This window comes from Stenella coeruleoalba, assembly GCF_951394435.1.
Source record: "Stenella coeruleoalba genome assembly, chromosome: 8".
Taxonomy (NCBI): Eukaryota; Metazoa; Chordata; class Mammalia; order Artiodactyla; family Delphinidae; genus Stenella; species Stenella coeruleoalba.
In genome coordinates, this window is record NC_137154.1 from 98999620 (window position 1) to 99025911 (window position 26292).

General features: G+C 39.8%; 1 protein-coding gene across 1 annotated transcript in view; it reads right to left on the bottom strand.

The window, feature by feature from the left end:
- ZNF202 (zinc finger protein 202) overlaps positions 1–26292 on the bottom strand; it is an 82393-nt gene that overhangs the window by 38741 nt on the left and 17360 nt on the right. The gene's annotated exons all lie outside the window — the stretch shown is intronic.

Below are 26292 nucleotides of genomic sequence, written 5' to 3' on the forward strand. Positions count from 1 at the left end.
GTTGAACAAGCAAATAGCTTTGGAAGAGCATTTTTAAACTTAGAACATAAATATTTCTTCTAGAGTGCGTGATAGGCAGCTATTAGGAGAAGGAGAAGGCACTAGGGCTCTTATGAAGAAGGTGATGGAACCAAGAATATTGTGGAAGGTAAAATATGAGACCGTGGACAGAATAAATATTTTAAAGACCACATCGTTTTACCAAGTATCGCCTATATTATCTTCAACTGCGTGTTTCTGCACAGAAGTATTTTAGGCTGTAGTGAAGTTCAGAGAAAATACACTGGAGGAGGACAAGAAAATGGAGGGGACTGGAATGGAGGGACAGACCCTCAATGGCAGGGTGCCATCAAAGATGTTGATTGGGGCTTCCCTGGTGACGCAGTGGTTGAGAGTCCGCCTGCCAATGCAGGGGACAGGGGTTCGTGCCCCGGTCCAGGAAGATCCCACATGCCGCGGAGCGGCTGGGCCCGTGAGCCATGGACGCTGAGCCTGCGCGTCCGGAGCCTGTGCTCCGCAACGGGGCAAAAAAAAAAAAAAAATAGATGTTGATTGGTTTTTAGGTAGCAATTACCTTAAATTCTTCTATCTTCTACCTGTCCCTCCACCCACCCCCCCGGACAAGAAACACTTTATCATTCTGAGCTATACAAATCTCACATTAACTTTTATAATTACAAACAAGTCATGCAATGGTGTAATGGCCAAAAAATAAAGAAAAAGGAGGAACTGGGAAAGAGAGGCTGGGACTGCAGTCAGGTGTCTCATTTCTTTGAAGCATTTCTTTTTACTTTCTCATTATTTATAGAGAACCTGAACTTCTCTTTGGAAATGTTTCTGATCTCTCAGATTCTGTGGAATAAGAATATCATATTTATCAATGCAGTTAAACAAAAATTTTTATTTATTTATTTTATTTTGGGTTGCTTTGAGTCTTCATTGCTGCATATGGGCTTTCTCTAGTTGCAGGGAACAAAGGCTACTCTTCTTTGCGGTGCGAGGGCTTCTCATTGCGGTGGCTTCTCTTGTTGCAGAGCATGGGCTCTAGGTGCGCAGGCTTCAGTAGTTGCGGCATGTGGGCTCAGTAGTTGTGCTTGCGGGCTCTAGAATGCAGGCTCAGTAGTTGTGGTGCACGGGCTTAGCTGCTCCGTGGCATGTGGGATCTTCCCAGACCAGGGATTGAACCTGTGTCCCCTGCATTGGCAAGTGGATTCTTAATCACTGTGCCACCAGTGAAGTCCCTAAACAAAATTTCATGACTAAAAATAGTTTGTATGGCATTTTTATAATGAATGTCCATTTATGTTGGAATTTAAATGGAATTGGGATAATTAATATACATGTATGCCTGATATTGTTCCAGAGGTTGCTGAGGTTCTGTACTTTTTTAAAAAATTAAAAACAAATCTATTTCATTAACTAGAACAAGCTCTATTGTTCTGTCTTTAAGGTCACTGAGGCTTTATTCTATCATTGCATTCTATTGTTAAGTCCACCCAATGGCTTTTTTATTCCAGACATTTTCCTTTTCAGTTCTAGAGTTTGCATACTGTTCTTTTGAATATTTCCATTTTTCTGCAGAAATTTCCCCATCTGTTCATTCATTATGGCCATATTTAAAAAGTTAAATATTATATTTATAGTATCTGTTTTAAAGCTGTTTCTAACTTCAGTGTCTGCGTCATGCACTATGCAGTGCTGAGGGTATGCTCCAGGTGGGTATAATTATTTTCTAACAATATTTTTGCAACTGCTGAAGTGGTAGGCTGTCAGCAAGGGAATGCTTCAATCCAATAAGCAAACACGCAAGCCATAACAAGAAGAAATTTATAGCTTTGGGAAGGAGGCAACTGGATAAAATCCCTTCACCATCCTTTAGAAAGCCCTTTAGGCAAGTTAAAGTGTCCAGTGGCAGTTTGGGTAGTTTTCCCTGGGTTGTATTTAGGACATACAGCACAAGCTAATTGTGCTTCTCTGGTGGCCTTAGAAATATTTCCCCACCAGTATTGTTTCATAAAACTTACAAGTTTATCTGCTGCCCAGTGGGTCATCCAATGAGTCATTTCCATCAGCGGTCTTTGAATGGACTCTGGCAAGACAGATCTTCTATTTGGATCATACCATAAATTAGTTAACAGGCTAAAAATACAACCCAATGAAGCCTTTCTTCATGTGGTGCCCCAGATTGGACATATTTGATAGTTTTCACTAGGTCCTCTTTTGGAATGTAGTCCAAATTTGCTCTAACAGTTTCAGGTTGGATAGCTCATAAGGCAGCTCTCCTTGTGGTCTTATTAGCTAAATTATTTCCTTTGATTTCATCTGAATTTAATTTCGAATATCCACTCACCTTAATGATGGTTAGGACAGATGGAAGTTGAATGATTCCAACAACCTGTTGACCTAATTTTCATTCTTAATCTGGTTCTCCTCCCAACCCCCACTTCCCCCAAGGTCAAGAATCCTCTGTTTCCACAGCATGCCAAAGTCATAAACTATCTCAAATGCATAGCAGCCATCTGTATAGATATTTGCAGTTTTACCTTCTGCGAGGGTGCAATCAATGTATGTTAGTGGGCTAGTCTCCTGGTTGTAATTCTAGAGGCATTCCAGAACATTCCCAGTTTCAGTTTTCATCCAGTGCTGGCCCGGCCTTCACCAACAAGCATATGAACTAGCTGATGTAAGTCAGAGAAACCAAGTTGATAAGTTTGGGTGACTGTGTTCAATTTCTCAGCAAAGCTGAGGATCTTTGGTTTCTTTGGGGAAGTGTTTGATTACGGCTCACGGTTCAGCCTTAGTCCAGGAAGTCTAAGAATGTTTAACCTCTGGATCCTCAGAAGGCTTAATTTTAAAAGGATATGTTCTGACAAGTTTAGAGGAAAAGGGAGTGGAGAGAGTTTCAAAGAAAAGGGGAAATTTGGTGAGAATTTGTATAGGGGAGTTGAAGATGTAGTGGAGCCACAGGCAGTAGAAGGGAAGGAGGAAGATGGCACCAGAGGCAGAGCCTCAGACAAAGAAGCCAAGAAAGAAGAGTCTGAGGCTTTGGAAGCCATTTTATCTTTCTTTAATCATTTGTTTGCCTCAGTTAATCTTAAAATCTTATTTTTTAGAGAGGCAATTTTAGACTCCTGATAGCACTGGGAAGCCCCAAAATACCAACTGAAATAAGCATTCCACTCAGTTCTGGAAATTTTTGAGCTATTGTAGTCCAATTCGATTTTAAGGAAAATAAATGTAGGGATTGCAAAAGTTCCCCATAAAGGCCACTGCTGTTCGAAATTGCCTTTGGTCGGGATGGTCCATTTAATCAGAAAAGCACATGAGGAATGACCATGGTTTTAAAGATAAAATCAGGTGGAGTCCCTGTAGGGGAGGCACCTTCAACATACTTAGACAACTGGGATCCCATTTCCTCTAGAAACCTCTAGAAAACTCTAGAGGTTTTTCCTCTAGAGTAAAGAACAATTTTCAAATGGCTTAAGCAGCTTACAGCAGAAAGGCTCAATTTAAAAAGCTTGCACACCAATCCCAGCCAGTCCTAAGAAGACAGCTTGATTCTAGAGAAGCCAGACTGAAGTTTTTTTAAAGCCAATCTCCAGAGTACAGCCCTTCCAAAGGAAGAGACCAAAGGCTGAAAACTGGCACAATTTTATCTGAAGCAGCCCCCTCCTGAAGGAACTGGGCTGAAAGCATTTTCAGCCAGCTTTGGCTGAAATAGTCTGATATCAAAATCAGATTAAAGTGCCAAATGAGTATTTATTACAGAACAAAGCCTTAACCAGAAAGATGAAATCATTAAATAGATTCTGAATAAAGCCTGGAGAGCTCAGATCCAGGAGAAAGATGTACCTTCAAACTCCTGTGTTGGTAAGGAAGCAGTGAGCAACAATGAGCTCTATTGTGGGTACCATCTCTGTTTCCTCAAAGTCAGAAAATCAAGAAGGAAATTATGGCATTAAAGGACACATTAGGGCTACCCTGGTGGCGCAGTGGTTGAGAATCTGCCTGCCAATGCAGGGGACACGGGTTCGAGCCCTGGTCTGGGAAAATCCCACGTGCCGTGGAGTGACTGGGCCTGTGAGCCACAACTACTGAGCCTGCGCGTCTGGAGCTTGTGCTCCGCAACAAGAGAGGCCGCGACTGTGAGAGGCCCACGCACTGTGATGAAGAGTGGCCCCCGCCTGCCGCAACTAGAGAAAGCCCTTGCACAGAAGACCCAACACAGCCAAAAATAAATAAATAAATTTATATATAAAAAAAAGGACACATTAGACCAGATGGACTTAATAGATGTATATAGAACACTCCGTCCAAAAGCAGCAGAATACAAATTGAAAAATAAAAATCATATGATCATCTTAATAGAGGCAGAATTTTGACAAAATTCAACATCAATGTATAGTAAGAACTCTCAACAAACTGGATATAAGGAGAACATACTTAAGCATAATAAAGACTACATATGACAGCCCACAGCCATGGTCAATGGTGAAAAGCTGAAAACATTTTTTCCAAGACCAGGAACAAGACACATATTCAACATAGTATTGGAAGTCCTAGCACAGCAATCAAACAAAAAGAAGAAATAAAAGGAATATAAATTGGAAAAGAAGAAGTAAAATTGTCACTGTTTGCAGATGACATAGTATATGTAGAAAATCCTAAAGATGCTACCAAAATACATTAGAACTAATAAATGAATTCAGTAAAGTTGCAGGATACAAAATTAATACACAGAAATCTGTACACTAACAATGAACTATCAGAAAGAGAAATTAAGAAAGTGATATGATTTATAATTATATTAAGAATAAAAAAATATCTAGGAATAAATCCAACCAAGGAAGTGAAAGAACTGAGCTTGGAAAACTATAAGACACTGATGAAAGAATTTGAAGGTACACTGTGTTCAAGAATTGGAAGAATTAATATTGTTAAAACGACCACAGTCCCCAAGGAAAATCCACAGATTCAATGCACCCTATCAAAACACCAATGGCGTTTTTCACAGAACTAGAACCAATAATTCTAAAATTTGTATGGAAATGTAAAAGACCTCAAATAGCCAAACAATCTGGAGAAAGAGGAACAAAGCTGGAAGTCTCATGCTCCCAGATTTGAAACTATATTACAAAGCTACAGTTACCAAAACAGTATGGTACTGGCAGAAAAAGAGACATATAGGTCAATGGAACAGAATAGAGAGTCCAGAAATGTACACACACTTATATGGTCAATTAATCTATGACAAAATTGGCAAGAATATACAAGGAAGAAAAGGCAGCCTCTTCAATAATGATGTTGGAAAACTGGACAGCTACCTGCAAAAGAATTGAACTGTACTACTTTCTCATACCATAAACAAAAATAAACTCAAAATGGAATAAAGACTTAAATGTAAGGCCTGAAACCATAAAACTCCTAGAAGAAAACATAGACAGTACACTCTTTGACATTGGTCATATCAGTTTTTTTGGATCTGTCTTCCTAGGCAAGGGAAACAAAAGCAAAAATAAACAAATGATACTGCATCAAACCAAAAGATTTTATGCAGTGAAGGAAACTAACAACAAAATGAAATGTCTGCCTACTGAATGGGAGAAGATATTTGCAAACGATATATCCAATAAGGGTTTCATATCCAAAATATATAAACAATTCATATAACTTAATATCAAAAAACAAACAACCTGATTAAAAAATGGACAGGGAATTCCCTGGTAGTCCACTGGTTAGAACTCTGTGCTTTCACTGCAGGGGGCACAGGTTCAATCCCTGGTTGGGGAAGTAAGATCCCACAAGCTGTGTGGCGTGGCCAAAAAAAAAAAAAAAAAAAAAATTAGACAGAGTACCTGAACAGACATTTTTCCAAAAAAGACATACAAATGGCCAACAGACTCATGAAAAGATGAACAACATCACTAATCCTCAGGGAAATGCAAATCAAAACCACAATGAGATCTCACCTCACACCTGTCAGAGTGACTATTATCAAAAAAACAATAAATGTCAAGTGTTGGTCAGGATGTAGAGGAAAGAGAACCCTCACGCACTGTTGGTGGGAATGTAAATTGGTGCAGCCACTATAGAAAATAGTAGGGATGTTTCTCAAATACTTAAAAATAGAACCATTATATGATCCAGCAGTTCTACTTATGGGTAATGTTCCAAAGAAAACAAAAACACTAATGTGAAACAATATATGCACTCCTATGGTCATTGCAGCATTGTTTACAATAGCCAAGATTTGGAAGCAACCTAAGTGCCCATCAATAGGTGAATGGATAAAAAAGATGTGTCATATACATAAAATGGAATATTCAGTCATAAAAAGTAATGAAATCTTGCCATTTGTGACAACATGGATGGTCCTAGAGGGTATTATGCTAAGTGAAATGTCAGATGTAGTAAGACAAATAGCATATGATTTCACTTATATATGGAATCTAAAAAGAATACAAATTGGGACTTCCCTGGCAGTCCAGTGGTTAAGACTCTGCAGGGGGCGTGGGTTCAATCCCTGGCTGGGGGAACTAAGATGCCACATGCCACGTGGCACAGCCCCCCGCCAAAAAAGGAAATGCTTGGAACTGAATGATAATGAAAATACTATGCATCTCTGGAAGAGGACAAAAACCTCCCCCCTACCCTTCTGGGTGCTTCTGGCTGATCTAAGAATTAAATTGACATGAAACAGATTAATAGGAGAAAAACAAATGGGGCTCAGGACAGGACACCCTATGCTTCAACGGCATATTGATTATTTTGAAGTAAAGTTACTTAAGAAATGGCCAATGCAAGAGGGACACTTTTACCCTCCTCTCTCTCTCCCTGAAAGCAGGAAATAAGTCTCCCATGTGAAAGGTGCCCTCCCTGTACAGGGAAGTGGAAAGATATCCTTATCACCAGAGACAGGGAATTCAGGGCTGAGAAACCTATATAAACAACACTTGTAACTTCTTTACTAATTTACCAGTGTTAAACATAAGTTTCTTAGTCCTGTCAATTTCTCTCAAATTTAGTTTTTCTTTGTCTGAGAATTACAAAGTTGCCTACTCTGGTCACTTTTTAGGTCCCATATCTATAAGACTTCCAGGAACATGAATTAAACTTGTTTCTTTTTCTCCTCTTTAACTGTCTTGTGTCAATTTTGTTATTAGTCCAGCCACAAGAACTCAACAGAAGTAAATGGGGGATATTTTCCTCTCCCTGACACAAAGTTTAACACACATACATGGGAGAGACCCAGGAAAACTGAATAACTTGCCAAAATAGCTGAAGCCCTCACCTCAAATACCCATCTTCATCTAAAAACAAAAGAGGACACCGGGGGACTACCCTGGTGGTCCAGCGGGTAAGACTCCGCGCTCCCAATGCAGGGTGTCCGGGTTTGATCCCTGGTTGGGGAACTAGATCCCACATGCTGCAACTAAGACACGGTGCAGCCAAAATAAATAAATAAATAAATATTAAAAAAAAAAAAAAAAGAGGACATTGGGGGTAATGGTTTGTGACCCGGAAGAGGAGGAAGGTAATTCACATGGAGATGGAAAAACAAATGTTTGGTAAACAAATGTTTGCTGGATTGTGAAGTGACAGTGGGACCCAGAGTGGACTCCGATCTCTAGGCTCTTGCCAGGTTTCCCACCACACCTAGCCTATATTCTTTGCAGATATCTCTGGTGATAACTCTACTCTGGGAACAGGCCCTTTATCTAAATTCTTTTAGGTAGTTAAGGGGGAGGTAACATGAAACACTTCCCGAATCTTCTATTTCTTAAAAATAATCAGCCTAAATTAATCTTCATGCCAAAGAGACACATTTTGTGGTGGCAAAATTTGCCCCCCTATATATGAAAATACACGCAATATAGCTAAAGTAGTATAATCAAAGGAATTTTTTTAAATGCCTGGAATTGCTCCCTAGAAAATGCTTAGAATTGCTCCCTAGAAAAGCAGAAAGACTGAAAATTAATGTGGCAAGCATCCAATTTAATAAGTTAAGGAGCAAAAAGGAACAAAGAATTCCTGGAGGCATGTTATCTTGTAAAGAGACTGTCACCCATGCTTAACAGAAGGATTAGAACTGACTTATCTGATTGACATGTTTGGGAGTAAAGATTGAACATGTTTGACCCAGGCTTTCTGGAGTTTTCTCTCTCTGGAGAGGGTGCACTGGATCTCAGGCTGTGTTCTCATCATGTGTAAGCTTAGTCGAACAAGTTCTATGTCTGATGAGGTACCCATCTCCGTTTGCAGCACTGCTCATAACCAGAGCGTGTGACCTCTAATTCTTGGATGAAGTATAGGCAAGTCAAAGCCATGTTCTCCTATCAACTCGATCAGCAGTAAAGGAGACATTTCCACTTTCATCTGTCTCTTATGCCATAGTTAGTTTTATTTATTTTTGTCATTTGACAAGTACTTATGATCCACAAATTATGGGTAGGGAATTGTTTTGTGTATGGGGGAGGGATGTATTTAGGCAAGGGACACTCCTTTCCCTGGCATTTGCTTTGCATTGCAGGTGGAGGTAGCCATTCAGCACCCCACTTTCTTTATCAGAGGAGAATTTCTGAGTGTAACAGTCACGTCAACTGAAACCTAAAAGGAGAATGGGTGTAGTATGGTGCAATATAGGCAATTTGTACGCTGACTTTTATTTTCCAGGTAAGAAAATTTCATCTGGCTTGATTTCTAGTTTTTTCTCTTATGTTGCAATCAAGTCATATATTTAGGGAGCCCACACTACTTTTCTCTTCATTTAAAGGATTTGAGAAAATTCAAGATGATTCATGGATATTATCTTTTTATGTGCAATATACTGAGAGGACTGGACAGGAGACACCCACATGTAAATGGTTATGTAAGCCTCTCTTCACTGTGCTCATTGTCTCTTTCTTCTTTCCAAGCTTTTTAATGTCTTGCCTTTCTTTATCTGTGATAAAGCACAGGATGGATTCCCCCAAATGTCTCACAAGTTCTAATGGTACTCCCTAACTGTGCTTGAAGGGTGAATAATTCTTTTCCATTAACTTGCCTTCTTTATCTATGTTTAAGACATTCCTTATCTGGCAAGGTGGGGTCATGGTATGTGGAGGTAAGTATTTAGCGTCCGTCCGTTTCTCTAACAGAGAAGTTGTTTTTTCTTCTTTTGCCTTGAATACTTTAATGGAGTTCTTTTCCTTCTCTGCATTTTGTTGTTGTTGTTTGTTCTGGCTGTGCCACGGGGCTTGCAGGATCTTAGTTCCCCGACCAGGGATTGAACCCGGGCCTCAGCAGTGAAAGCGCCAAGTCCTCACCACTGGACTGCCAGGGAATTCCCCCCTTCTCTGCATTTGTGATGTAAGATGTATGAAATTTGGTATGATAAGTATATGCCAGATATTGGGGAAGACATGTTTTATAAGCAGCATCCTTGCCATCAGGATGTTATAAGCTCCGAGATTCCTCTAGGCACGTTTTAGTGCTAACTGGCAGGTATTTTAGTCTGCTCAGGCTGCCATAACAGAAGACCACAGAATGGGTGGCTTAAATAGCAGAAATTTATTTTCTCATAGTTCTGTAGGCTGAAAGTCCAAGGTCAAAGTGCTGGCAGGGTTGGTTTCTTGTGAGGTTTTGTTTCCCGGCTTGTAGATGGCCATTTCTTCCTGTGCCTTTCTTACATAACCTCTCTGTCCATATGCTCTGGGAGTCTCTTCCTCTTCTTACGGACACGGGTCCCATTGGATTATGTCTCTCCCTGATTACCTCATTTAACCTTAATTGCCTCCTTAAAGGCTCTATCTCCAAATAGTCAGATTGAGGACCTCAACGTACCAATTCTGGGTTGGGGGGGGACACAATTCAGTCCATAAAAGCAGGTGACATATTTCATAAGCTGTCGGGGGCCCATGAGAAGGAAGGATCACTAGACGAAACTCCTGAAGAAAAATCACTGAAAGTTTTACTCTTCCTTATCTCTTGGCTCCACTCCTTCTAGATTAATGGGTTTTGTATGGTGGGAGGGACTAGGAATAAGTGGAGAAGGACTTAGAAAAGATGTTGCCATGGAGATCAGCTTAATCTGTATAAATGTTGGAGACTTCTGGTTTCTGTCAACATGGGTTGTTGGCTCCCTCACAGAAAAACAATCTGGGAGAAACCAAAGAAGCAAGAGGGAAGCATGGCTTCCAGAATCAAACAACAATTACCATGGAACAACAAAAATCGTGCATGAAAACCTCCAGGGAAATAGAAGGTTGTCTTTTTTTTTTTTCTTGGGAGGAGGTGGGTGGATAGGTGCAACTTCATTCCTGGGTCAGGAAGAGGAGGCACTGTGAAGCTAGATTGGAGGATCACTTGTAAATTCCCTTTGCTTTTCACCTGCAGTGCCTTTCAACAATCATTGCCTGCTCTATCATGACAGAAATAAGTAGCGGCAGTTCAACCATGAAATACCAGGGCAGTGCAAAAACCTGGACTGAGTGATGAGCTGATGGAAACAGGTGTGAGCTGACCGGCAAAACATAGGCCTTCCTGCCTTCACTGTTCTGGCAAACCATCAAGGCTTGTGCATTACAGCCTAGGAGAGCCAGCTCAAAGATGAAATCCAGATCAGAGGTGTTGCCTGATGGGGCAGCAGCAATTAGAAGTGATGACAGGGAATCATGGTAGTTTGGCCCTTTTCCACACTTGGTCTAAACCCTCTCTACTTCTTAAATCAGGAGTCAACTACTTTTTTCTGTAAAGTGTCAGGTAGTAAATATTTTAGGCTTTGTGAGCCATTTGGTCTCTCCTGAAACTACTCAACTCTGCCCTTGTTGTGCTAACAGCCACAGGCAGTATGTAAACAAATGGGGGTTTCTGTGCTTCAATGAACTTTATTTACAAAAATAGTGGGTTTGATTTGGCCCATGGGCCATAGTTTGCAGACCACTTCCTTACCTTAATCAGATTGGTGTGGAATAGTACCTGACATTTGGCTCTTCACCACCATGAATTACCAGAAGAGCAGTTGATGTTTCTAGGGGTACATGAGTTCACAAGTAAGTAATAGATGAGGACTAAACTTTCTATTAAAAAAAAAAAAAAAAGACGAACCGAACACCATATATCACTTGAAGTAGAATTACTAATAGTGAGAATTTAAAATGTGCAAAATAAGAATACTCAAAGATTGAGGTTATGGGGAGGAAAAAGGGTGAGCTGTGACAGGGCGAGAGAGAGTCATGGACATATACACACTAACAAACGTAGTAAGGTAGATAGCTAGTTGGAAGCAGCCGCATGGCACAGGGATATTGGCTTGGTGCTTTGTGACAGCCTGGAGGGGTGGGATGGGGAGGGTGGGAGGGAGGGAGACGCGGGAGGGAGGAGATGTGGGAGCGTGTGTGTATGTATAGCTGATTCGCTTTGTTGTAGAGCAGAAACTAACACACCATTGTAAAGCAATTATACCCCAATAAAGATGTTAAAAAAAATAAAAAAATAAATAAATAAAAACAAAATAAAAAAGAATATTCAAAGAGATAAGGGAAGATACTAGAAAAATAAAAAATTCAGAGGAAATCACAAATAAGAACCAAATGGGAAATGTTAGTATGTAAAATATAGTAATTAAAATAAAAAACACAGTAAATTGTAGGATGGATGTAACTGGAAAACCACTAGTGAGTTGAAAGACCATGCTGAGGATCCTCCAGAAGGCAAGAGGAAGTCATAAGATAGAACATATTAAAAATAAAAAGCCCAGAGATATGGACGAGTCCCAGTAGGAGAGAGAAAAAAAGGAAAGTGGTTGTATTTGAGGAAATAATGGAGACATTTCCTAGAATTAGGGAAAAAAATCTCAAATTGAATGGGGTTATAGAGTACCAAACAGAAGAGAACACCGAGACTGTATCCATATGAAACATTTCATATAAAGGAAGACTCCAGAGAGATTAAAGTCCTCAATGTGAAAAATAAAACTGTAAGGCCAATAGAAGAAAATATAGGAGAATGACTTTGTAGTCTGGAGTGGGTGCTTTTGTTTTGATGTTCAACTAAAGTTCAAAATCATAAACCACAAGGCAAAGAATTGATAAATTTGAGTTACCTCAAAGTTAAGCATTTCTTCTAAACAATGTACACTATGAACAAGTTGACTAAACAAATGACCAATTGGGAGAAGATACTTGTAGTTTTTATAAACAAGAAAGTATCAATATCCAGAGTAATTATGGAACTACTACAAATCAACAAGAATATGACAGAGATCCTGATAGAAAAATGAGTGGAAAATAGGCACAGGTAATTTACAGGAAACCCAGAGAACAATGTGCACTTAAAGATATTGTCCAATTAGTCAGTATTTAGAGAAATGCAAAGTAAAACAAGTAAGCGTCGATAGGAAAGTGGTGGTAAAGCAGACTGCAGATTATGAAGCCACAGTTAGGAGGACTAGACTAGATATACTTATAAAAACATGCTTACATCCATGAAATATAGTTCTCAGTTAAAAAAAAAGTGAGAAGTGCAATATGATATATAAAATAATTCCCTTTAAGTAAATTAAAAATATGCACACTGTCAAAGAAAAAAAAATATACTGGACAAAGTTAAACAGGCAAGGAAGAATTTATTCAAGGCTATTACCATAGGAGAGAGAGGCCAGTACCCTGTCTGAACTCAACTCTGCTGAAACAAAGGGTGGAAGTGTTTTAAGCACTAGGGTGAGCTAGTGGACAAATAATAGGAAGTGTTTTTGGGGAGGCTGGTCAATGGGTTATGTCAAGCATATAGAGTTACTTCTGAGTTTGCAAATGTCCTTTCTGTGATTATGCCATCTGTGTTTGCTAATTGGCCCTCATTGAATTAGACTCCTACCCTTCCACAGAGACTGGGAGAAAGGGAAGCTATGTTCTTTGATGATTACACTTCAAAGGGATGGCTCCCATGTCCTTGAGAAAGACTTTCCTGGGTTGTAAAATTGGCAAGAGGCTTTTATAAAGATTTGCATCTCCTATTTACAGTAGCCAAGCCATGGAAGCAACTTAAATGTCCATGAATGGATCAATAAGATGTGGTATATATATATATATACACATCAGCCATAAAAGATAATGGAAAAAAAAAAAAGAGAGAATGAAATAATGCCATTTGCAGCAACATGGATGGGCCTAGAGATTATCTATTAAATGAAATAAGTCAAACAGAGAAAGGCAAATATCATATGATGTCACACATGTGGAATCCAAAAAAATGGTACAGATGAACTTATTTACAAAACAGAAATAGACTCATAGACATAGGAAACAAACTTATGGTTACCAAGGGGAAAGTAGTGGGTGGAGGGATAAATTAGGAGTTTGGGATTAACAGATACACACTATTGTAAATAAAATAGGCAAACAACAAGGATAGGGAACTATATTCAATATCTTGTAATAACCTATAATAGAAAAGAATCTGAAAAATATACATATATATGTATAACTGAAGCACTCTGCTGTATACCTGAAACTAACATAACTTTGTAAATCAACTGTACTTCAATTTTTAAAAAAAGATGAAAAGAACAGAAAGAATAATAAAAGAAAAAAAAGATTTGCATTTTTCAAAGGGGCAGAGAAAGAAAGTACAGTTACAAGTTTTCTTAAATAAATGCTCTAAGAAAAGTCAGAGGTCAAGAGTTAGGAAAACGTCCCAACCCCCAGTGTAAAGTTTGATCAAGCTGAGAAAATTAAGGTCATCTTGGTCAACACCAAATAGCAATACACATTATACAGAAACTTACACAAATAATTATTGTTTGTGGGGAGAGGCAAGAAATGGTGGTGGGGAAGAGGAATCAAAGGGATTAAGAGAGATGAGGGCCTTGCCTAGATCAATCCTGATAGTGTGTCATGGCCTGAGGTGTATAGTTCATTAATTCTCTCCACCTGAGAGCCAGAAAAAGGAAATGAAGGAAAGGAAGGAAGAAAGGGGGAAAAAGAAAAAAGAAACAGAGCTTCCTGATCAACCTGGATGTTTTCAACGATACCCTGTTAATCAGATTATCTGTTATGCTCAGAGCTATCATGATAAACTGGTTTTCTAATTTCTTTTTTTTTCCCTTCTAGTTTTTTTTTTTTTGCGGTACGCGGGCCTCTCACTGCCGTGGCCTCTCCCATTGCAGAGCACAGGCTCCGGACGCGCAGGCTCAGCAGCCATGGCTCACGGGCCCAGCCGCTCTGCGGCATGTGGGATCTTCTTGGACCAGGGCATGAACCCGTGTCCCCTGCATCGGCAGGCGGACTCTCAACCAGTGAGCCACCAGGGAAGCCCCCACTTCTAGTTTTAATGAGATATAATTAACATACAGCACTGTATGAGTTCAAGGGGCACAGTATAATGATTTGACTTACATACATCATGAAATAATTACCACTAAGTAGGGACTTCCCTGGCCGTCCAATGCTTAAGACTCTGCACTTCCACTGCAGGGGGTGTGGGTTTGATCCCTGGTCAGGGAACTAAGATCCTGCATGCTGCGCAGTGTGGCAAAAAAAAAGATTTATTTTTCCTTATGATGAGAACTCTTAGGATTTACTCTATTAACAGCTTTCATATATACCATACAGCAGTGTTAATTATATCAGTCATGTTGTACATTGTATCCCTAATGCTTATTTATCTTATGACTGGAAGTTTGTACCTTTTGACAATCTTCATCCAATTCCCCTGTCCCCCCAGCCACTAATCTGATCTCTTTTTCTATGAGTTTGTTTGTTTCTTTGTTTTTTGAAGTAGAATTTTATTTTGTTGTTTGATTGTTGTGGCTAAGACCTCCAATACTAAGTTGAATAAAAGGAGTGAGAGTGGGCATCCTTGTCTTGTCTTTGAGAGGAAATGCCTTCAGCTTTCCCTGTTTAGCATGATGTTGTCTATAGGTTTGCTAATTTCTTTATCATTAGCAGTATAATTCACTTTACAAATGAATTTTCCCTAGGGCTGTTGTTCTTTTCTGACTCAAAAGTTTTAGCAATCCTCATATCTTTAGATATTTGACACAATTTGCATGGTAAACCCTGATTTCAGTTGTTTATAATTTTCAGTAGTGCTTGCATCCTTTTCACATTTCCTGGCCCAATCTCTGTTCTACTCACTTGACTCTTTATAGTTTAAAAGGGGGGCTTCCCTGGTGGCGCAGTGGTTGAGAGTCCGCCTACTGATGCAGGGGACACGGGTTCGTGCCCCGGTCCGGGAAGATCCCACATGACGTGGAGCGGCTGGGCCCATGAGCCATGGCCGCTGAGCGTGAGCCATGGCCGCTGAGCCTGCGGGTCCGGAGCCTGTGCTCCGCAATGGGAGAGGCCACAGCAGGGAGAGGCCCGCGTACTGCAAAAAAAAAAAAAAAGGGCCATCCTATAGTTTAAAAGGGCCAATCAAACAACTCTGTTTCCTTTTTGGTTGATCCTACCAGGAAAACCGAACCAACAAATTCAAGAGTCTTACTATACAAAGTGTGATATGCAAATAAATAACATCAAATCTGATGGGAGCTGATTGGAAATACAAAACATTGGGTCCCACTCAAAATCAGTGAATTAGAACCTGCATTTTTAACAAGTTCTTTAGAAAATTTGTATGCATATTTTAGTTTGACATTGGGGCCTAGGGCAGGCCATCCCAAAATAGGACTCAATGGCATATTTATTATTTTGAAATTAAGTTACTTGAGAAATGGCCAATACAAGAGGAACAATTTGGCTTTCTGTATCTCTGAAATCAGGAAATAAATGTCCTATAGAAAGATGCCCTCCCTGTACTGGGCAGTAGAAAGACATTCTTATCACCAGAGATAGATAATTTCAGGCCAAGAAGCCTGTATAAGCAAATCTGGTTACTTTTTTGCTACTTTATTACCCAAGCCCAAATTTTGCTTAAGCTTCTTACTAATTAAGCACTGAAACCTAAGTTTCTTTGTCCTGGCAATTTCTTTCAAATTTATTTTTTCTTTGTCTAAAAAAGTATAAAATTGCCTCCTTTGGCCATTTCTTAGGTCCTGTATTTATGAGACCTCTGTGTACATGGATTAAACTTGTTTCTCTTTCTCCTGTTACTCTGTCCTTTGCCAATTTTATTATTAGTGCAGCCATAAGAACTCGACAGGGGTGGAGGGGGAAATTTTCCCCTCCCTGACATTGAGAATCACCATTGTACATTTGGACAAAGACTGACAGCACAGAAAACACAACCAACTTATTTTATAATTGAGGCAACTGAGAAAAATAGAAATTTAGTGACTTGCATGAAGCTACTGATCTACTTTGTGGCTGAACCATGGTTGGAACCCAGGATAACTGACTTTTATTCAAGGATTATTTCTAAACCACAATGTAGTTTGTCATTTTCAGGTTTCCCAGAGTTAATCTCTGGTCAGGTTTTTACTTCTTTAATCTGCATCAGTTTGTCACCAGCCTCAGCTGTTCCTGTCAGCTGCTCTTATTTCTGTCAATCCCAGTTTTGGTTCATATGTAGGAGACAGCTGTGTGTTTCTTCTGCCAGCACCTTTTTTGGCATTGTTTAGTTGCAGTATGTTCTCATGCATGAAGAACAGAGAGCACAGTTAGACTTCCTATCAACATGCCTTATGACCCAGGACCAAATTCCAAGTTTATATAACCTACACCTTAATGATATTCATGGAAATGAGAATACTTCTAGGAGATTATAGGATTGGCTCATGCATGACCTCCTTGTCACATCTGATATAGAAGACTTCTTCTTTTTTTTTTTTAATATTTATTTATTTGGCTGCACCAGGTCTTAGTTGCGGCACGCGGGATCCTCATTGCCGTGTGCGAGATCTTTGTTGCGGCATGCAGGGTCTTTTAGTTGCGGCATGTGGGCTCTTTTTTTTTTTTAGTTGCAGCATGCGAGATCTAGTACCCTGACCAGGGACTGAACCTGGGTCCCTGGCACTGGGAGCTTGGAGTCTTAACTCCCAGTCTTCCCGGGCCACCAGGGAAGTCCCAAGATGTCTGTCTTTCAATTTCTTAAAAATCATGCTTTGTTAAATGAAATTTCAGTCTTCCATTCTGTGACTCAGATTCTGTTCCAAAACCAGGACACTTCTAGATTGGAAGTTGGGAATAAATTGCTATGTGAGTTATTAAAATTTTCAAATGCCACCTATTTTAAACTAAAGTCTAAAGTCTTCCTCACTAAATTCTTTTTGTTCAGGACACAATCTGTAAACAATAAAAACATTAATTACTCATGTTTGCTCAATACACTTCCGTCAGAATTTTAATATTTGTGTCTAAGTTGGAAATCAATAGAAAGAGAGATGGCTGGGACCCATGATTCCCAATTCTCAATTTTGTGACCAGCTGTCTTCAGCAGCTGTAGCCTCTCCCATAAGTCTCTAGAGGATACAGGCAAGAAAAGGAAAGCTCTTTGTTACTGGCTCTGGAAGCCAATCTCATTGTATTTCTTTGATGGGTTGAGCTGGATGATGTGAGGCATGCCAAGGCTGCTCTTGCCTATTAGAGGAGGAAGATTCCTGACTAAAAGTAGCTTTATTATTAGTGCAGCCATAAGAACTCGACAGGGGTGGAGGGGGAAATTTTCCCCTCCCTGACATTGAGAATCACCATTGTACATTTGGACAAAGACTGATAGCATAGAAAACACAACCAACTTATTTTAAAGTGTGAACCTTAAGTTCACACTCTAATAGTGATCCTTGATATCTTACCACTCTGACGGCATAAAGAAGCATAGAAGGGAGGCCTTCCCTGGTGGCACAGTGGTTGACTATACTACCCAAAGCAAGCTACAGATTCAATGCAATCCCTTTCAAATTACCAATTGCATTTTTTACAGAACTAGAACAGAAAATCTTCAAATTTGTATGGAGACAGAAGAGACCCCGAATAGCCAAAGCAGTCTTGAGGGAAAAAAATGGAGCTGGAGGAATCAGACTCCCTGACTTCAGACTATACTACAAAGCTACAGTAATCAAGACAATATGGTACTGGCACAAAAACAGAAATAGAGATCAATGGAAAAGGATAGAAAGCCCAGAGGTAAACCCATGCACCTATGGTCAACTAATCTATGACAAAGGAGGCAAGGATATACAATGGAGAAAAGACAGTCTCTTCAATAAGTGGTGCTGGGAAAATTGGACAGCTACATGTAAAAGAATGAAATTAGAACACTCCCTACACCATACACAAAAATAAACTCATAATGGATTAGAGGCCTAAATGTAAAACTGGGCACTATAAAACTCTTGGAGGAAAACATAGGAAGAACACTCTATGACATAAATCACAGCAAGATATTTGCAGATCCATCTCCTAGAGTAATGGAAATAAAAACAAAAATAAACAAATGGGACCTAATGAAACTTAAAAGCTTTTGCACAGCAAAGGAAACCACAAACAAGACGAAAAGACAACCCTGAGAATGGGAGAAAATATTTGGAAACGAATCAACAGACAAAGGATTAATCTCTAAAATATATAAACAGCTCATGCAGCTCAATATTAAAAAAACAAACAACCCAATCCAAAAATGGGCAGAAGACCTAAATAGACATTTCTCCATGGAAGACATACAGATGGCCAAGAGGCACATGAAAAGCTGCTCAACATCACTAATTGTTGGAGAAATGCAAATCAAAACTACAATGAGGTATCACCTCACACCAGTTAGAATGGGTATCATCAGAAAACCTACAAGCAACAAATGCTGGAGAGGGTGTGGAGAAAAGGGAACCCCCTTGCACTGTTGGTGAGAATGTAAATTGATACAGCCACTATGGAGAACAGTATGGAGGTTCCTTAAAAAACTAAAAATAGGGCTTCCCTGGTGGCGCAGTGGTTGAGAGTCCACCTGCCGATGCAGGGGACATGGGTTCGTGCCCCAGTCCAGAAAGATCCCACATGCCACGGAGTGGCTGGGCCCGTGAGCCATGGCTGCTGAGCCTGCGCGTCTGGAGCCTGTGCTCCACAACAGGAGAGGCCACAACAGTGAGAGGCCCGTGTACCGCAAAAAAAAAAACACAAAAAAAACAAACAAAAAACTAAAAATAGAATTACCATATGACCCAGCAATCCCACTACTGGGCGTATACCCCAAGGACACCATAATTCAAAAAGACACATGCACCCCAATGTTCATTGCAGCACTGTTTACAATAGCCAGGTCATGGAAGCATCCTAAATGCCCATCGACAGACAAATGGATAAAGAAGATGTGGTACATATATACAATGGAATATTACTCAGCCATAAAAAGGAATGAAATTGGGTCATTTGTAGAGACGTGGATGGATCTAGAGACTGTCATACAGAGTGAAGTAAGTCAGAAAGAGAAAAACAAATAGCGTATATTAATGCATATATGTGGAACTAGAAAATGGTACAGATGAACCAGTATGCAGGGCAGAAATAGAGACACAGATGTAGAGAACAAACGTATGGACACCAAGGGCGGGAAGTGGCGGGAGTGGTGGTGGTGGGATGAATTGGGAGATTGGGATTGACGTGTATACACTGATGTGTATAAAATGGATGACTAATAAGAACCTGCTGTATAAAAAAATAAAATTAAATTAAAGAAAAAAGCATTTAAAGATTAAGAAAAGAAGAAACATGGAAAAAAATCCAAGGGAAACTCCCCAGGGAAAGAAGGATCATTTGTGCCTAAAACCTAGAGCCCCAGGCCGGCAATAAGAACTTCCTGCCCCTTTTCCTTATACCAGTAATGTCTTAATGTGGGAATTATAGTTGGTGAAGGACACTGTCTTCAGTGGTAGGAGACCACAGGCTTCTCTTAACTGCACCAGCCATATATAGACAGGAATCCTAGGATTCTTAAACTCAAAAATTTTAACTCGTTCACTTATCAAATCCAAAGCACCAGAACACCTAGGCCCTGATAGGTCTTGAATTTGAAATATGATAGACTACAGTGTGAGCAGTGACCCCTATATTGTGCAATACAGTGAACTTGTTAAATTATTCCTCCTGTGACTGGAGGGGAGGGTAAAAGTGAAAGGGAGGGTGGCATGTGTGTTTCTTGCACTCCCCCTTGTGGTTGGAGTGTGTTACTAACAAAACTTAACTTTCAAATTTAACCCAAGAGGATCAAGGACTTCCTTACAGTATTTAACTATGAAAACAAGCAAGGAAACAAACAAAAAAAGGGATTAGGTATTCAAAAGGCAGAGCATAAAATTTCTAGCAGTAAGGCTAAGCCCGGTAAGTCACTAGATTAAGAGAACGGATTTTCAGTTTGCCACTAAGATGAATTTATAATCAAATCTCTTTTATTTTCCTCTATTTAATTGTGTAGGGGAGCAAAATCTGCCACCCCAAAATGTGTCTCTTTGGCATGAGGATTATTTTAGACTGATGATGTTAAGAAATAGAAGACTTAAGAAATGTTTCTTTTTACCTCCCCCTTAGCTGCCCAAAGAATTTAGACAAAGGGCCTGTTCCCAGAATCGAGCTACCACAAGAGATATCTGCAAACAATATAGGCTAGGTGTGATGGGAAACTTGGCAGGGATCAGAGTCCACTCTGGGTCCCATTATCTCTGCCAGGCTCAGCAAACATTTGTTTTTCCACATCTATGTGAATTACTTTCCTCTCCTTTGAAGTCCCAAACCACTACCCTCAACATCCTCTTTTGTCTTTAGCTGAAGATGGTTTTTAATGTGAGGGCTTTGGCCTTTTGGCAAGTTACTCAGTTTTCCTGGGTGTCTCCCATGTATATATGTTATTAAAATTTTGTTTGATTTTCTCCTATTAATCTGTTTCATGTCAATTTGTTTCTTAGACCAGCCAGAAGAACCTAGAAGGGCACAGGAAAATCTCTTCCTCCCTGACAATTGATTATACTAAAACATTAGGGGTTACATTTATAAATATGACAGTATCCAGAAAATATTTCTAATACATGGTAACCACTTTCAAACTTTGAAGGCATTCTTGAACATCCCATTTCCAAAAATTGTAATATTTCTTATTTTTCTTTGTCTCATGCTTTGTGTGGACAAGCATGTGCACACTGCCCTGGATATTTCCTTTCATGAATTCCCCCCTGGTTATGTATAACAATATCCTGCCTCTTTGTATGCCTTGAAAATTTTGTTTGACTGCTGGATGTTGTGTATTTTCCAGTGTCATGGAGTTGGTTGTATTCTTTTAGGGTGTGACAGACTTTGTTCCCCGAGGCACTTAAGTTACTTGTGGACCAGGTTGATACTTTCAAGTATTATTTTAAAATGGTTTTTAAGAAAAAGCTAGCTTGCTTTTGCAATAACGATAATTTATCCCCCTTACTCTTACATTACTCTTTTTTTTTTTTTTTTATTTTTTGCGGGCCTCTCACTGTCGTGGCCTCTCCCGTTGCGGAGCACAGGCTCCGGACGCGCAGGCTCAGCGGCCATGGCTCACGGGCCCAGCCGCTCCGCGGCACGTGGGATCCTCCCGGACCGGGGCACGAACCCGCGTCCCCTGCATCAGCAGGCGGACTCTCAACCACTGCGCCACCAGGGAAGCCCTATATTACTCTTAATAATGCCACATTTATTAAAAGGTCTTTCCAGTCTGGCTGGTGGGAACAAAAACTGTTTCCATCCCTATGAGATCACTGAGAATTATTTGGCTTTCTGATTTCTTGTGGATTCATTCACACCTTCAGGTAAAAATTTTTTTCAGTGTGCTTAGATCTATATTCAGACAAAATCTTAAGGGGACCCCTTTGCATATCTCCAGAGTTATCTTTCTATGCAGCTCTCCCATCTCTGGTCCTCTTCCCTGGAAACGCAAGTCACCTGGTCTCCCTGAACTCTGATCTCTGCTCAATTCAGAGACACTGCCAGCCTCTGTTTGAATGCTCCCTCCCTGTGCTGCAGCCTAGAAATAGCATTCAGCCTGCAAGTTCAGGCAATTGTAAAGCTCACTTTGTCTCCCTTCTCTCAATGATTACAATTCTGCACTGCTTGTTGTCCAATGTCTGAAAACTGTCACTTTATGTACTTTTGTCATTTTCTAGTAGCTTAAGTCAAAAGGTTAAATAAAATCTCTGCTACCCCATCATGGTCAAAATCAAGAGTATTAATTCCTTTAGTTTTAGAATGTATCATTCACAGTATTTTCTTATATATCATTAAAAAAATCAAATTAAAATATGAATTACTTAGGGGTAGAGTTCATGTCCTGTTTATCTTTGTAACTTCAGAACCTCCCATAGAATTTTACACAGGGTCCTAAAAAGGACAGCTAATACTTATTCAGTGATGCACTGATATAGTGCTTTTAAGTTTATCATACAATAACCCTAAAGTTTAGAAATTACTATGAGAATTCATTTTATAGATAAGGCAACTGAGGTACGGAGAGATTAAGTATCTTTCCCACCATCATACTGGCAGTAAACGTCGGAATGAAGATATAAATTCAGAGCCTGTGCCATACTGATTAAGTGTACTCAACACATTTTTTATGAATAAATACCTTACCGAACAATGAGTTATGAAGAAAAATGATCTTCATGTACACAATGGTAATTAAACCATATAAACTAAAGCTTTTTATTTTCAAGAACCGGAAAAAGCCAGAGATCACAAACAATAAGTACCTATGATAAGAATAAGGTTCATTTTCATAATGATGATCATATTAATAATACTGTGTGTTATATGATTTAAAAAATCAGAAAGTACAATGTAAGGCAAGTTTCCTGGCGATACTTAATCAAGGCTTTTTGTGAGCAACAGAAATGATATATGTGTCTCAATAACTGATTACCTGCCTGGCTCTCCATAAGCCCATGGTTCTCTAGTGTTTGCTTGCTTTCATAGCATCTGGAAACCTTGTTAGAACACAGATTGGTGGGCTTCACCCCTGGTGTTTCAGATACAGCAGGCCTGGGATGTGCCCAGGAATTTTATTTATGCCAGATTATGAGAATCAGTGTACTAAGCAACTGAATTATTTGGTTTGTCCCTATTTCAGATATTTCTTTTCAAAAAAAATACAGTTTTAAAAAAAATTTTATTGGAGTATAGTTGATTTACAATGTTGTGTTAGTTTCTGCTGTACAGCAAAGTGCATCAGTTATACATATATCCACTCTCTTTTTAGATTCTTTTCCCATATAGGCCATTACAGAGCACTGAGTAGGATTCCCTGTGCTATACAGGAGGTTCTTATTAGTTATCTATTTCATATATAGTAATGTGTATATGTCAATCCCAATCTCCCAATTTATCCCTCCCTGCCCCTTATCCCCTGGTAACCATGAGTTTGTTTTCTACATCTGTGACTCTACTTCTGTTTTGTAAATTAGTTCATTTGTAACCCCTTTTTTTAGATTCCACATATAAATGGTATCATATGATATCTGTCTTTCTGTGTGTGACTTACTTCGCTCAGGATGACTTCCATGTTGCTGCAAATGGCACTGTTATTTTTTATGCCTAAGTAATATTGCATTGTATATATGTACGACCTCTTCTTTATACATTCCTCTGTTAATGGACATTTAGGTGGCTTCCATGTCCTGGCTATTGTAGATAGTGCTGCAATGAATATAAATTAGTCTTTAACTTCAAACTTAAGAAATTCATTGGGGTCTTCCCTGGTGGTCCAGTGGTAAAGAATCCACCCTCCCATGCCAGGGATGCGGGTTTGAACCCTGGTCAGGGAACTAAGATCCCGCGTGCCACAATTACAGAGCTCACGCGCCTCAACGAGAGAGCCCATGTGCCTCAAACTACAGAGTCCATGTGCTCTGGAGCCCACCCGCACACCACAACTAGAGGGAGAAAACCCGCACGCCACAACTAGAGAGAAGCCCACGTTCCCCAACAAAGACACGACACAGCCAAAAAATAAATTAAATAAATAAAGGAAAGGAATTCATTGAAAGAAATCAAAATACTATGGGTAAATCATGTATATCTCTTACAGGAAGTCAATATTTACTGCTGATATGTGGCTGTGTTTAAGTACCAATTCCTCAGCAATATGGGCTTGGTATAGTCCAATGTTTTGGTTTTTAGTTCTGATACCGACAAGGGTTCTTGGCCTTCCCCCATCAATAGAAACTGATAAGAGGCCAGACAAGAAATTCAGGCAAGGCTTTACTGGGGATCCTGCTGCAGCAGGAGGGAGTGAGAACAAGTAACAGGTTCCCTTGCTCGCTCCCTGGAGTGGGGGGGTGGTGAGCTTGCTCCTTATATGGGGTGAGGGTAGGGGTGGGTCCAGGGGTCGGGCCAGAGGGGTGGCTTAGGTGTTCTGCCCACCTCTTAGGTGGTGTTAAGTGCAGGGGGCATGTGCAGTATCCTGCTTTTGCTCTGGACACCCTGCTTCTGCTCCCTGTCTGCTCCCGGCTCTTCAGAGTGGCAGCTGGGTTTTCTTTTTTGGCCTTTTTGTATCTTGTTGTCCAAAATTTGCCCCAACTGCATGTGCACTCAGTTATTTTTTAGTCCCTTACAGCTTCTTTGTATTTTGTTGCTCTAGGAGAAGAGGAGATGTTAGTCCAGGTGCAAGCATCGCAGCAAAGGGTCTCAGGTCTGAGGTCCCAGCCTGTCTCAGTTCTAGTGCAGTGTGCAGATGAATCAGGTTCCCCGTTTCGGTGCTCACACTGGTCCTTGGAATCTGGCAGCAGAGGTTCTCAGATGACCTGTGCTCTCCATGGCTGATTGCTGCAGCACGAGGGCTTGCTTCCCTCACTCTTAACCACACCTTGGGGTCTTTGTTCTACTTTGACGTAACCATCTTTTCCCAGATATCCTCCACATGGCTCACACTCTCATCTTCAAATCCTTATTCAAAAGTCAACTTCTCAGAGAAGGCTTTCTTAACCACCTCATTTAAAATGGAAACTCCATCCCCCAAACTCCTTATTCCCTTTCCCTACTTTCTATTTCTCCATAAATTTGTCACCATGTAACCTTTTATATGATTTCCGTCTATATTTTACTTACTGCATGTCTCTCCCTACTATAATTTTAAACCCACTGGGGGCAGAGATTTTGTCTGTTCTGTTTACTGGTACATTGTAGGCACTCAAGCAATATTTGGTGAATGGATGAATAAATGAATAATTTCCTTTGGCCTGTGTACATTAACAAATTAAACTACTCACTGATGGACTTAGTTCATTTACTCAATCTGCACACATTATTAAAGTTATACTTTTCTTTGGTCATTTTCTACCTGAAGTTAGGGGCTAAGTATCTTCTTTAGGTTCACTTTGGGCCATTCATCCAAAGGCACTGTGACAATTTTCACCTTGTTGTTACCTGGCATGGTTCTGGATTCATTCATTACTACTTATCAGTATTTTTACAAGTTTCTGCCAACAACAATCTTTCCTCTAATGTTCTTGCTGTCATCACCTTTGACCATCTCAGGTAACCCATCACATGGGTCATTTCCTGCTCTCTCCTCCACTACTGTCCTCCTCCAATCAGTATTTTAAATAAGGAAACACACTTCCTATTAGAAAATAACCTTTTCTAACCCACGTTTCCTTCATATTATAATACTGCTTAGCTTCTCAGCCAGCCTTCTGGAAAGCCTTGTCTGTATTTAAATTCTCCATTACTTCTATGCTGCATCTGTTTCTTAATATCTACAACATATTTTGGCTTTTATCCCTAAATTCTATCAAACTTTTACCAGAGTTATTCATGATCTGCTGCTACTAAATGCAACAGATACTTTTAATTCTTTATCATGCTACTTGTATTATTTTCCCCCTTGTTTTTCATCCTATTTCATGATCTCATACTCTTAGTTTTCTTCTCATTGGTCACCCATCCTTAATCTAATTTTTTATCCTCCTGGTTATCTCAGCCACTTCTATGGCTTTAATTATCATTAATATATTTGATGATTTCCTATAGTTCTAGGTCATATCTCTTTCCTCAGCTTCAAATAATAACCCAACTGACAACTTACAACTGCATGTCCTACAGGAACTTCCAATTCAATAGGTCCACCACTCACCTCCCTTCTTATGTTCCTTATCGCATTGACTATCTCCACTTCTCACTTAGGTTTATAACCAGAGGCTTGATATCATCCTGAGTCTCACCTCTTTTTCCCTCACTCCTCACTTCGTATTTATCTGATCTGGTTAATAGAGGTGAGAACCGGGTCTCCTGAAATATTCAAGAGTGCCTAACATGAAGTTAACATTCTCTAACTCAACATGTCTTACTACAAGTAGTGATACTTTATTATTTCATTGGTAGATTAGAGACATTGAGGCTCAGATCAGTTCTGACATGGTCAAAGTCACCTGGA